Genomic DNA, 13,847 nt, shown 5'->3' with positions numbered 1-13,847 from the left:
GCAATCTCTTCACAAATGTCATCATTAGATTGACTTGTTGCAGTTTAATACGTGCTCCTACCATTATTTGTCTTCCTAGTTCTCCATGCCTTATTGTTTTGGAAAATCCTCTCAAAAATTTTAGCGATCTCTTCAAAAACGCACTTACCATATGATCCTCCAGCAATAGTATCCAGCACAACCCTTCCATTGTCATCCTATCCTCTACAGAAGTACTCTTTTAGTGACTCATCATCTATGCGGTGGTTCGGAACACTACTCATGAACCCAGTGAACCTATCCCAAGAACTGCCTATGGCCTCTCAAGGTAGTGCTGTGAAATTATTCAGCTTATCCTTGTGATTTAACTTCTTGGACACCGGAAAATATCTTTCTTTGAACACCTTATGCAATTGGTCCCATGTCTAGATCAAATTATATGGAAGTTAAAAAAACAACACAGCAGCATCATAGGTCATCGTCAGTGGGAATACTCTCAAACCTATGTCATACATATCCAACTCTGGTCGTCCTACACAACTATTACAAACAGTTGACAATCTAGCCATGTGAGCGTATCGATCTTTTGAAGCCAACCTAGCAAAAAACCCTCTTGTCGTAACCATTTGTATAAGACTGCAGGTCACCACAAATGTATGTCTTAGAGGTAGAGGAGGGAGAACAATAGGCCTATCTGATCCAACCGCGTCATAGTCAAACTTATAGTTATCACCAAACCTCGGTGGTGGAAGATTCTACACCCTTTCTACATTTTCAATTAGATTACCAACATCAAACTGAGAGGGCACATTTACAACCCCATGAGAATGCAATTCAACTCTATCTCCTTGACCCTCTCTGATTAGATTGTTGTGTACCCATTGATTATTCATTTTCCTCCGAGTTCTTCTATATTTATTATCATAGGGGGTCAAGGGACCGCCTCGAGTCCATCTACTTGGCATACACAATCGGTAAGACTTGTAGAAAACAAAAATGTAAAATCAGGAAATACTTGACTAAAGTTTAAAATTGTATTTAAACTTAATCTAAAAGGCGTACTCCCCGGAACTGGCGCCAAAATTTGATACAGTTAAATTACATCTCTCTTAAAGAAGCATAAGCGATCGTTATCAAGTAAAGAACCCAAATTATAGGTTGAGATCGATGCCACGTGGAATATAGTTTAGACTTAAGCTTAACTCACAATTATCTCTTTTAATTTTAGTCAAACTATTTCTGAGAAAAGTAAACAGGGGGTTTTGTACCTAAAGTAACAGATTGTTGATTTGAATCAATAAGTAACAAGTAAGCAAGTTTCACAGTGTGAGATATATATTTAAGATGTAAACAAGGGCTTGTGTGCTCCCTACTATCTTTTAATGCAATAATCCTAATAGTAGTAATCATATCCTAGTGTTTGACATTCAAGGCCGATAAGTTATGTATCCCTACGTGATTACTAACCTTAGTAGGAGCTTTCACTCGTGACTTGGTAAATATACGAATGTGTTCTTTACTAACCCTTACCTTCACCCCAGATTAGTCATCATGTCAATTAACTTAGGGTATTCACCCTTTCCTCAATTGATTAAAGTCAGACTATTAGAGAGAAGAAAATCCTTCACTAAATCATTGTTGTATAATATTATTCTCATTCATTACCCCTTGGTAAGGCAAGTAGGAAAGAGGTGAGTTCAAAGGTTGTACACAGCAAGACCAACTTCTAAATGAAAAGATTAACAATACATGCATAAACACTATTCAAGAATTACGTAGTTATTATTCATACTTTGTGAATTGCTCATGGTTCCCACAAACCTAGTTGTGGATTTAGCTACTCATGCTTGAGAGTTCACAATTCATAAGTAGGTTAGAAGAAATCATGAACTTACATTTAGAATAGATGAAAACCGAAATATTGAATTGAAAATCAAAGTGCAAATTGCATAAACCAACTTCTGGAAATTAAATTGCTAAGAGTTTGCAAAATAATGCCAAAAGACCAAAACAAAAGTATATAATATTGTCTAACCTCTAAAAACGTAAAATAAAACCCATATTTATAGAGTTTTAAATCCTAAACCAACAAGGAAACAAAATAACAAAAAATGATCCAGGACGTTGTTTCGACTAATGGCATGACCTACAGACCATGGTTCAACCTATGGTTCGTTGGTTGCCGATGTGGTTCAAGTACTGGAACTTCATATCTATGATCTCATCGATGGATGTGCAGGATGGGTCGTCAGTTGTCCTACGGTCCGTCATTGGCTTCCGTGGTTCCACACTTGGTTAGATTTTCTTAAACTTCATCTACGTTGCACCACCTATGGGCCATCATTGGACCTACGGTCCGTGGTTGGCTTCATTGGTTAATGTTGCTGCCAATTATAGTCATGTTTTCTCTCCACCACTTCCAAACCAATTTCCTACAAAAGATTACAGAAACATTATATCTAATAACAGAATAGCTCAAGACACACACAATTTCTAAGTGAAATGCACCAAAAATACGGTAAACTCACGGTATATCAGTCTATGCCCTATGACTGGCTCCGTTGTCCACCACTTTTGGGCGGGTGTGAACAACGAGTAGGTCGACAGACCATGGTTCCTTTGACGGTCCGTGAACCCTTTTGTTGTTCATCAAAAATTCATTTGTTCGGGTATGTTAGGTATGAGGTGCTAAAATACTCTCGCTTTGTAAAATTCGTCCTTGAATAAAGCCTAAACTAGTTGGGTATGGAGGGAAGGAGTTGCAGACCCTACCACGAAGCACTACTAACGAATATTTGACTGAACTAAATTCCAAGAGCACGCAAATATGCTTCTGCTTAGTAAACTGAGAAACCGGAGAGGAAGCAGATACTGAGACTGAGGCTGAATTTACGCAAGAGTAAACTGAGAAACCGGAGAGGAACTATTACCTAAAGCTGTAACGAAATCGGAAGGAAAGAGATGAGGATACTTGGCCTTCATGGATGCTTCTGCTTCCCAAATAGCTCACTCTACGGACTAATTCTTCCACAAAACCTTTACTGAGAGGACTTTTTTTTTTCTAAACCTATGAATCTGAAGGTCAAGAATCTCAACTGGAACCTCTTGATAAGTGAGACTATCCTTCAGAACCACACTTTCTAATGGTACAATTGATACCGGATCACCCATACGCTTTTCAAAAAGGAAATGTGAAAGGCTGGATGAATCGCCTCTAGTTCTACGGGAAACTCTAACTCATAAGCCACATTACCAACACTTTTCATGATTCTGTAAGGACCTACATAACTAGGATGGAGCTTCCCTTTCTTGCCAAATCACATAACCCCCATCATAGGTGACACTTTTAGGAAAACCCAATCATCAATTTCAAACTCTAACTCTCTCCTCCTCACATTTGCATAGGACTTCTGAGGACTCTGAGCTGTCTTTAGTTTATCTTTGATGAGTTGAACTTTTTCCATAGCCTCATGAACCAAATCTTGCCCAATCAAGGCTGCTTCACCTACTTCAAACCAACCGATCAGAGATCTACATCTACACCCATATAGTACATCATACGGGTCCATCTAAATACTGGAATGGAAGTTATTATCATAGGTGAACTTTGTGAGCGGTAGGTGACCATCCCAACTTCCCTAGAAATCGATCACGCAAGCTCTCAATATGCCCTCTAAGTTCTGAATGGTACGCTCTGCTTGACTATATGTCTATGAATAAAATGTTGTAATGAGATTTACATGTCTACCAAGACCTTTCTGAAATGATTTCCAGAAATGGGAGGTAAATCGAGGACCTTTATCTGAGATGATAGAATAAGGAACCCCGTGTTACCTGACTATCTCATGGATGTAGAGTTTAGCTTAGTCCTCCGCTGAATATTTACTCTTGACAACCATGAAATGAGCAGACTTAGTAACTCTATGCACTATCACCCAAATGGAGTCATGTTGTCTGCCAGTATGAGGTAAATACGTAATGAAGTCCCTGTTTATCACTTCCCACTTCAATGTAGGACTGTTAATCTCTTGAGTCATACCTCCTGGTTTCTGATGTTCTACCTTAACCTGTTGAAAGTTAGGACACTTAGCCACAAAATCTTCTGTAACCCTCTTCATGCCATTCAACCAAAATACTTCCTGCAGATCACGGTACATCTTAGTGGCACCTGGATTGATAGAATACTTGAAGTTATGGGATTTTTAAGGATCTGCTGCCTCAACTCTCCCACATTAGGAACACTTAAGCGACTGTGGTAATGAAGCACACCATCTACCCCTTGGAGAAAACCTCAACTGTCTACCGATGAACTGCACATTACAACTGAAGTAATATAGGATCACTATCTTCTTTTTCCTTAACCTCCGCTACCAGTGAGGATTCTGACCCATTCTGAACTATCACACCATCATGTGATATGTGTGTAAGGAAAACTCCTTAGAGAGCAAGCCCGTGAGCATCATTGGCTATTTCTTTCTTGTCTTCCTCAACATGTGCTACGCTACCCATAGAGAGTCTACTAAGAGCATCAGCTACTACATTGGCCTTACTAAAATAGTAAAGAACATTCATGTCATAGTATTTGAGGAATTGAAGCCATCTCTTTTGACGAAGATTCAATTCTTTTTTGGTTAAGACATACTGGAGGCTCTTATGATCGGTGAAAACATCAACATGAACATCATATAAGTAATTTCTCCAAATCTTTAGGGCAAATACTACTGCTACAAGCTCGAGGTCACGAGTCAGGTAGTTCTTCTCATGTATCTTAAGTTATCTCGAAGCATAAGTAATGACCTTACTTCGCTGCTTCAACATACAACCTAGGATGACCATTTATACATCATAATAAATCACATAACCGTCTGAACCATCTTGTAAGGTCAAGACCGGAGTTGTAGTCAACCTAGTCTTCAGTTCTGAGAAACTTTTCTCGCTCTTATCTGACCACTGAAACTTAGCCTTTTTTTAGTCAACTTGGTCAATGAGGAATCTATGGATGAAAGTCCTTCAAGAAATCTCCTGTAATAGCCAGCCAAACCCAAGAAACTCTTGATATCTATTGGAGAAGTGGGTCTGGGCCATTGTTTAACTGTTTCAATTTTCTAAGAATCCACTCGGATCACTTCACTGGATACCACATAACCAAGGAAAGTGACTAATTGTAACAAAAATTCACATTTGTTGAATTGAGCAAATAACTGGCGATCTTTGAGAGTTTGATGAAAAACTCTCAGAAAGTCACTTGCTCCTCCTCACTCCGAGAATAAATGAGGATATGATCAATAAAGATGATCACGAACAAGTCCAAATACTGTTTGAACACCCTGATCATTAATTACATGAAAGCAGAAGGAGCAGTTTTTAGTCCAAATAACATAACCACAAATTTATAATGACCATACCGAGTTCTGAAGGATGTCTTCGGGATGTCACTATCTCTGACTCTAAGTTGATGATAGTTGGACATGAGGTCTACTGTCGAAAATCATCTAGCACCGTGAAGTTGGTCTAACAACTAATCAATTATGGGGATGGGATACCTATTCTTGATTGTGACTTTGTTCAACTGCAGATAGTAAATGCACATTCTGAGAGAACCATCTTTCTTTTTCAAAAACGACAATTGTGTGCCTCATGGATAGATACTGGGCCTTATGAAGCCCTTATCTAGAAGGTCTTTCAACTGATCTTTCAATTCCTTATGCTCGGCTCGAGCCATTCTGTAAGGAGGAATCAAAATGGGTTGAGTATTTGGAAGGAGATCTATTATGAAGTCGATTACCCTTTCGGGAGGAACTCCAACAACATCTGTTGGGAACACTTCTGGAAACTCATTTACTACTGGGACTGACTCAAGAGTTGGTCGCACTATCAGAGTTTGAATCCTTAACGAAACAAGATGATAGATATACCCATTAGAGATCATCTTCCTGGCCTAAAGGTAAGAGATAGATCGATTTACAGCAACCCTTCCATTCTAAGACTGGCTCATTTGGAAACTGAAACCGAACGATCCTACTTCTATAATCGACTCAAGCATAATAGGATTGTAACCCATACATGCCTAGAATGATATCAAAATATACCATTTCTAACTATACAAGATCTACTGACCTGACTTTCTGAAAGACTATGACAGGGCAATTTCTGTATACCGTCTAGCTATAACTCGGTCACCAACTGGAGTACAGACTAAGAAGCGTTTTGAAAGTGTTTTTGGACTGACACCAAAGTTTACTGCTATATAGGGAGTTACAAAAGACAAGGTAGCCCCTCAATCTAACAATGCATAAACATCTAGAAGAAAGACTTGTAGGGTACCAATGACCAGATCATGAGAATATTTCTGGTATTGGCGAGCCTAGAGAGCATACAACCTGTTCTAGCACTGACCGCCACCAGTACCAGATGACACACCCTACAGAGTTGGGCTACCTGTTGGGGCTGGTGGAGCTTTAGACTGAGCCCTATTGTTGTTACCTCATTTCCCCTACCTGGCAGAAGGGAAATCCTTCAACCAATGGCCAAACTGAACACATCCAAAACATGCTTCCTTTCATGCAAGACACTCGCCTGGATGGTTCTTACCACACTTTGGACATTTTGGAAAGTCTTGTTACCTGAAGTACTCCCTTGAAACTTAGAGCGTGATGCCCTACTTTTATGATCCTGTCGAAACCTCGGGGATTGAGCTCTAGATTATGATGGTGTAAGGGCTGTAGACCTCTGCTGAAACTGTCAGTGATCTCTACCACCCGATTTCTACTGAGAGAATTCATAATTCCTTGTTCTAACCTTCTTGTTGTCCTTAGCCATTTCCCTAAGCCTGTATCCCTCAACCTCCTGAGAATGAGTCATAAGCCTAGAGATATTCATATCCTCTAACAACGTAGCATACCTGCACTCGGTCTTTACCAAGTTGGATAACCCAAAAATAAACTTACTCATTTGTGCCCTTGGATCGGCAACCACGTGTAGAGCATACTTGTATAGCTGGGTGAGCTTAAGTTCGTAATCATGTAATTACATTGTACCCTGCTTAAAATTCATAAACTATTGTACCTTGCCTTCTCTCAACTCCCTTGGGAAGAACCTGTCTAGAAAAGCTCCAATAAAACACTCCCAAGTCACAGTTCCACTAGGTGAACAAAATGTGAGCTACATTCTTACGATGGTAGGATGCCAACGCCACTCTATCATTACAAGTCACTTCCATCACTTCAAAAAATTTCTGAACCTCATCAATGAAGTTATCTGGGTCCTCACCAATTTGTGACCTTAGAACCTCAGGCGGATTCAAATCAACAAAATCTAAAACCCTAGCTGCCACAGATCCACCATCAGTATTTGTAGGAATTAAGGTCTGCTTATTGTTCCAATTGGCTACACTCTGAGCCAAGAGCTCGATCACATTCTGAAATTCAGCATTCGAAAAAACATGGTTTGGGTCTAGAGGAACTGCGTTAGCATTGCGTTCATTAGCATTTCGTGCGTAAGCTCTATGAGGAGGCATGATCTGAAACGCATAACGTCATATTAGAAAGGATAACTTGGATCATACCGGATAGGAATAACAAAGAAAGTGAAGTTTTCCTTAAAACACTTTGTAGCGTCCCTCTCATAGATGTGGTGCACTTCACACCCACGAAAAATCTACATAGTACGGCTTTTAGAAATCCTAGGACACTTAAACTTAATGCTCTAATACAAAGTTTGTCACGCCCCGAGGCTACCCCCTTAACGTAACACGGGACCTAAAATTACGAGTGACCCCAAACATACCCTAAAAATGACATATCATAAGAACAATGAAAACATCTAAGAAAACATGAACTAATGTGGAAGCTAAATCAATTGGTAACTAAAAGGGGGGAATACCCAACTAGTCTTAATGAATAAAACATACTAAGACTTTAACAATACTGAAAGATAAATTGAACAAGCCAAGTTGATTCTATTACTATATCTGAAAAGCCTCTAACTTATTAGAGTTGTTGGGACATGCCCCCAGCTAACTCTAACATTACTGAAAACTAAACAAAAGACTGAAATGTAAAGCATGTCTATTTTCCTCGAAGTGTGAGGACTCACTAGTGAAGCTCCTGAATAGGGATCGAGAATCAGTCTATGCGTTATCTGGATGCTAAGTACATAAACCTTCATCATGAAAGGATGTTGCGCAGAGTATGCATCAATACTTGGAATGTACGGAGCATGCAGGATATAGATAATGGCTGAGCAAATATATAAGTTGAACAAAGCATAACCGAGCAATGATATAATATGAAAAGAATATAAATGATGAAATATAACTGAAAAGAACTGATCTGAATGCAATGACCAAGTATTAATTATGAACATAACATGTTGGGACTGAATACTGAAGTATAAACTCAAGACCTAGTCAAATGCACTAGAGTCTGACTGTGAGAGCTACTATTAACTTACCTAAATCCACGTGAGCTAAACACAGAGTCCAATGTATACGCCCCATCGAGAGGACCAAATATACCTTGCCAGGGGTATAAAGGCATGACTGGCGTGATCACTAAATATGATGCGCACTGAGGGGACTTATACACCTATGGGGCCACGTAGTTCTGGGACTATGAGGGTACGTTGAACCGTAGTCCAACTCAGTTCTAAGTCTACTCTCAACTGGAAATGTATATGATACAACATAACTGAAATACTAAATAGCTCAACGTTCTAACATGCAAATCTGAGAATGCAACAATTAAGTACTTACAATGTAACATTCGAAAACTGGAGCATGGTTGTCTATTTAACTTACCTAGAAGTATAATTCATGAACTAAAAGAATTTATACAACTAGGGTTCCAAGTTTAATGCAAGGAACTAAAAAAACTTTCCAAGAAAACAAGATATTTCGTTTAGGATACTATAACAGCTAAATCACAACAATTCCTAAAGTTTTAGAAACCCTAGGTCTAAATAAGATATAGAGAATAAAGAATATGATTAAATTCTAGGGATCTAGTGGAGGAAAGGAACCCACTAGTGAAATACCACATACCTGGTGAAGAAATCTACAGAGAAATTCTTCGATTTCAAGGTTGGAATTGGAAGAAAACCTTCTGCTTGTTCCTGAGGGGCTGGTAGACTTTTCTCACCTATTTGCTCTAATATTTTGGTGATTTTGAAGAATAAAGGTTTCAGGTAGGTTCTGACTAGGTTATTAGGCTTAAACTGAGCAAAACGACGTGGTTTAGGTATTAGACGACGTAGTTTAAATGCCCAATGCATGGGGTAAAGACCTAAATGACCCTGACTTAAAAGTTGATGAAGGCCGACCATAGAGCCACTAATGGACCGTCAAAGGGACCAATCCCCGTCAACTGGGTTGTGGTTCATGGCTAGTGTCTACTGGTCCTAGACACTCCCCTCTATGATCTACTTCACGGACTGTGTGAAGGACCACGGACCGTCAAGGCCATAGTGGTGCTTCACTTGGGGATAGGGCTCTATTGGTTCAGGTTGACGAGCCTCACCACAACACGTCATCAAGACCACATAGTGTGGTGGGCTCCGTGGTTTGGTACCTAAGATCAGATGGTTCTGCCTTGCTTCCACGAGCCTTCCCAAAGCTCATGTGGTGGTCCACGGCCTATAAAGGGATCTGTGGTCCACCACTTCCCGAGGCAGAACTTTCTTTATAATGTATCTTATTATTGCTTTTATAATGAACTGAGTTGAGTATTTCTGAGTTCTTGAGTATCCTTGAGTCGAGTTCAGTTTAGGTGAGTATGGTTTCCTTTTTATCAGTTCAAACTTGCAGGTTATGTTCAGTGTTGCCCTACATTCTCGTACAGTCAATATAGTGATGTCATTTGTCCTGCATCATTTCATGATGCAAATATAGGTATTTAGGATAAGCAATCGGCGCTCCGTTGATCCAGTCATATTCCAGCTAGATTTGGTGTGTTTCCTTGCTTTCCAAAGGGCTACACATTGAGTTTACATTTCAGTCTTGATTATTAGGATGTTTTGGGTCTTGTCCTGACGTCCCTCTCAGTTAATAGAGGCTTCATAGACAATAGAGTTTTGAGAAGTCTGTTTCATTTTCATTGTTGATGTTCTAGACTTAAGTTTCCTCTTTTGGCCAGTGAATGTTTTGTTTAAAATATTCTTAGTATCTATTTTCAGATTTTGAGTAAATATTTACTTTTGAGTTCATATGTTGTTGAGTAAGTCTTTCGCTGAGAGCTGAACCAGATCAAGGGTTCGCTTGGTGCCAACGATGGTTCTCAAGTGCCTGTTGCGTCCAGAGTGTAGGCTCAGGGTGTGACAGTGAGTTTACAAATTATTATTGAAAATGATTCTATAAAGACCAATTATAAATTAATTTGGCAGGGTGGGGGTGTTTTGTTTTTATAGAAAAATATGTAAATTTTGATCGTTATTAATCATTTGATATAATATTTATATATATATGTTAATCCAAGAAATCTTTTTCAGAGACTATATATAGAGTGTGTGAAGATATTTTGGATTTTAGCAAGCCATATTTGAACTATGGATTCAAGTATTTATAATAATGACATTAAATTTTAGTAATTGAGTTTTGAATAAATATTTTATAGATTTCTTATATCTATTAATACTGTTAATGAATTTTGACTGAAATTGTTGAATTTTTATTTTTAAGTGCTATAATTCAATCAATATTGCATCTTTTGTTTTTATGTAAGAAGAAATTAAAGAGGTTTTGTTAGTTGTATAGTTTCCTCTCATGGAAAATTAATTTAAAAACAATAACTTAGGCTAAAAATTCATTCGAACCTTGCTTTCAGTGAAATATTATATTTTTGTATATGATTTTATTAATGTATCTATATTGAAGTCGTCCACTCACAACACGACTTTAAAATCAGATTTTTCTTTAGAGTTAAACATTTTTTATAATTGCTTTTATTAAAACTCGTTTTTACCACTTCATCTAGCCCCACCCCCTTTATTAACTAAAAACAAAAAAAATCTCTAGCACAATTCTAAACAAAATATAAGATTGCTAGAAAATCTACTACTTGCACAATTCTAAACAAAATATAATCCTGCTAGAAAATCAACAACATACAAGTATTCTTCACTACATAATTAAAGTAATACTCCTATTATTTCTGCATAAATTGGTAAGTTCTTCTGTTTAAACATTTTTAGTAAAAAATTATTGTTGATTCTTGTGACTTGAAATTGATAGTCTTGTGATTTGAGATGGATAGACTTATGTAAAGAGAGATGCAGATGATTTTTTCACGAAAAACTAGTTTTAAGACTTGGAATTATAGTTTGGAACGGTTCAATTAGCATGTTGGTGAAGTAAATAGCATCCACCATAGGTGTTTCAACAAGATGCTAGATTTTGAGAATCAATCTCAATCCATTCAAGTAGCTTTCAACAAGCAATCTGAGAAAATAAGAACTGAGCATCGAATTAGTTTAGAGGCTTTTACTAATGAGGTAAGGTTTCTCGTGGAATTTGGATTGCTTTTCCGAGGTCATGATGAAAGGGAGTTTCAAAAAACAAAGGTCATTTTGTAGGTTTTTGGATTGGCTTGAAAAAATCCTTCTGGATATGAATAATGTTATTTTAAAAACCGCTCCAAAAAATGTTATGATGAGTTCTCCAAAAAATGTTAACATTACCCTTGTGCCACTCCTAGCCTTACCCTTGGGTCACTCTTAGTAGTGGCCCCTATCTTGAAATCCTAGATTCGCCTCTTGATAAGTAATTAAGTACTTCCAATGCTCGAGGGTTAGATATGGGGTGAAATGGAAGAACAAAAGAATTCAACACATTATTATTGTCTTTTAATTTTTTGTGGCTGATGCATGCCTTTTCTTGTTTATCTTGGAACTTTTGATTCATGATTTTTTTTGTTTCAAATAAATTAATTATTTTTTCGTTCATTTGCCATATACTATCTGAGATACATTATTCTTTGTCAAAGATTTTTTTCATATATTCTTTAAACTAGTACATTACTATGCTTGAGAAATCTTTGATAAAAACTCGAACTTTTGCTTAAGAATCATAGCTTGAAAAATATTGGGTAAAAACCTCGATTCAAACATAATTCCTTATATAATCAAAATAATTTAGGCATGTGAGCAAAATTCTTGAAAGATGAACCCTAGCCTTAGTATTTCTTGAAATTCTTGAGATTAGGAATTTAGGAGTGAATGAGAGGGTTTTTATTATTTCAGCAGACAATGAGATATGTATTCACTCTGTGTCACGGAGCCATTGCGGAGCTTCTGTCATGTTAGAGTCTCTCTCATAAATCATTCATAACTTTTTACTTAACTTGAATTGATGCAAACTTGACAACGTTGGAATGAAGACTCATAGCCCTTTAATTTGATAGGTTATGGCTCTCCTAAATCTTTATATTCTACGAGATACGGTCGTTTCAAAATTATCCTTATATGTACTCATGTGAAAACATAGCTGATAGAAATGCTTTGAATTTCACTTGGTATTACAGGTCCCTTATGACCCTAAATTACATCTTATACCCTTAATACTTGGTAAAAGACCTTATAACACATGAGCAAGTAGTACATCATCCGTTTCAAGCTCATATACTTACGGCAAATGATGCAGATTCTAAGAGCAGAGTTGTAAGGTGTTACATGAGTTCATATATATGTTTTCTATACATGTTACAGAAATATCATAATACACTTAATTAGTGCAATTATAATGTGACATATTTTTTCTATAAGGTTTATCTGCATTATATATTGAACCGTTGGTGTAATATGACAATACTCTTATTGAAAATATCTATATTTGTTTTATAATTTAATTAAATTTTTATATTTTAAAAATAAATTTGATAAAGCTTAAAGCCCCATTTTTTAAATAAAAAAAGTATGTACAAAATCGGACAAAGAAGCCCAATGAAATAAACTAAAAGCAAAACAAAAAATCTCTAGGCCTAGTCCATTAAGAGAATCGGCTAGGGCGCGGCTTTATAAAAGTCTCTTACAAACTAGGGTTTCTTTCTTATCCTCTTACTCTTCCCAGTCTTTCTCTATTCCTTGTCTTCTCCTCCATCTCAATAAGCTACCACTGTCATGATTTTTCGTTTCTTTGGGTTGTGGGTGATTGGAACCTAACTCTGTTATCGCTTCTCTTCTTTCTCCGCTCACAAAAGTAAATAGCTACCTCACTTTACATCGTTATTTAGTTCAAATTCAATCAATATTTGACTTTCTATTGCATTTTGTAGAGGTATCTTTCGGTGGATGCAGTGGATTCGAATATGGTTTGGACAGAGGTACCAAGTATTGAGTGTTTTGGAAGATATCCTTTGTAAGCACCTTCTCCTTCATTTCTTCATTTTCTTCTATTGTTTCCTCCTCAAATGTATTTTTGGTTTTTTTAGATAAATTTGAGGTGGAGATATCCAGATGCTCCTGATCTCTTTATGAAAGGCTTGCTTTTCCATCCCAATAATTTATATTGTTAATCTTAAATTTATGGAATTTAATAGTAGTATTTATTAATTGATTATGTTAACTTTTATCAATATTAGACTCTATATAATTATTGGGAACTGCATACTGCACTTTTGATTCCTAATCTAATGTGAAATAAATTTTTACATAACAATGTGACCTAGATGCAAAAGGCTCTTAAGGCTTTAGATGTGTCCATGATGCCTCATAATGTATCTTGTTTGTATTTTGGCACATACACGATATGGAATTGGTTATTCCTATGATGATTTTAATATATTGAAATACTAGTAAACTTAAACACGTCTCGCGCAAAAATCTAATATCACGGAATTTATAAAATATTACTTAAATCCTATCAGTCATTAAAATTTAAA

This window comes from Solanum tuberosum, unplaced genomic scaffold, assembly GCF_000226075.1.
Source record: "Solanum tuberosum cultivar DM 1-3 516 R44 unplaced genomic scaffold, SolTub_3.0 scf00064, whole genome shotgun sequence".
NCBI classification, from domain to species: domain Eukaryota; kingdom Viridiplantae; phylum Streptophyta; class Magnoliopsida; order Solanales; family Solanaceae; genus Solanum; species Solanum tuberosum.
This window is presented reverse-complemented; position numbering follows the sequence as displayed.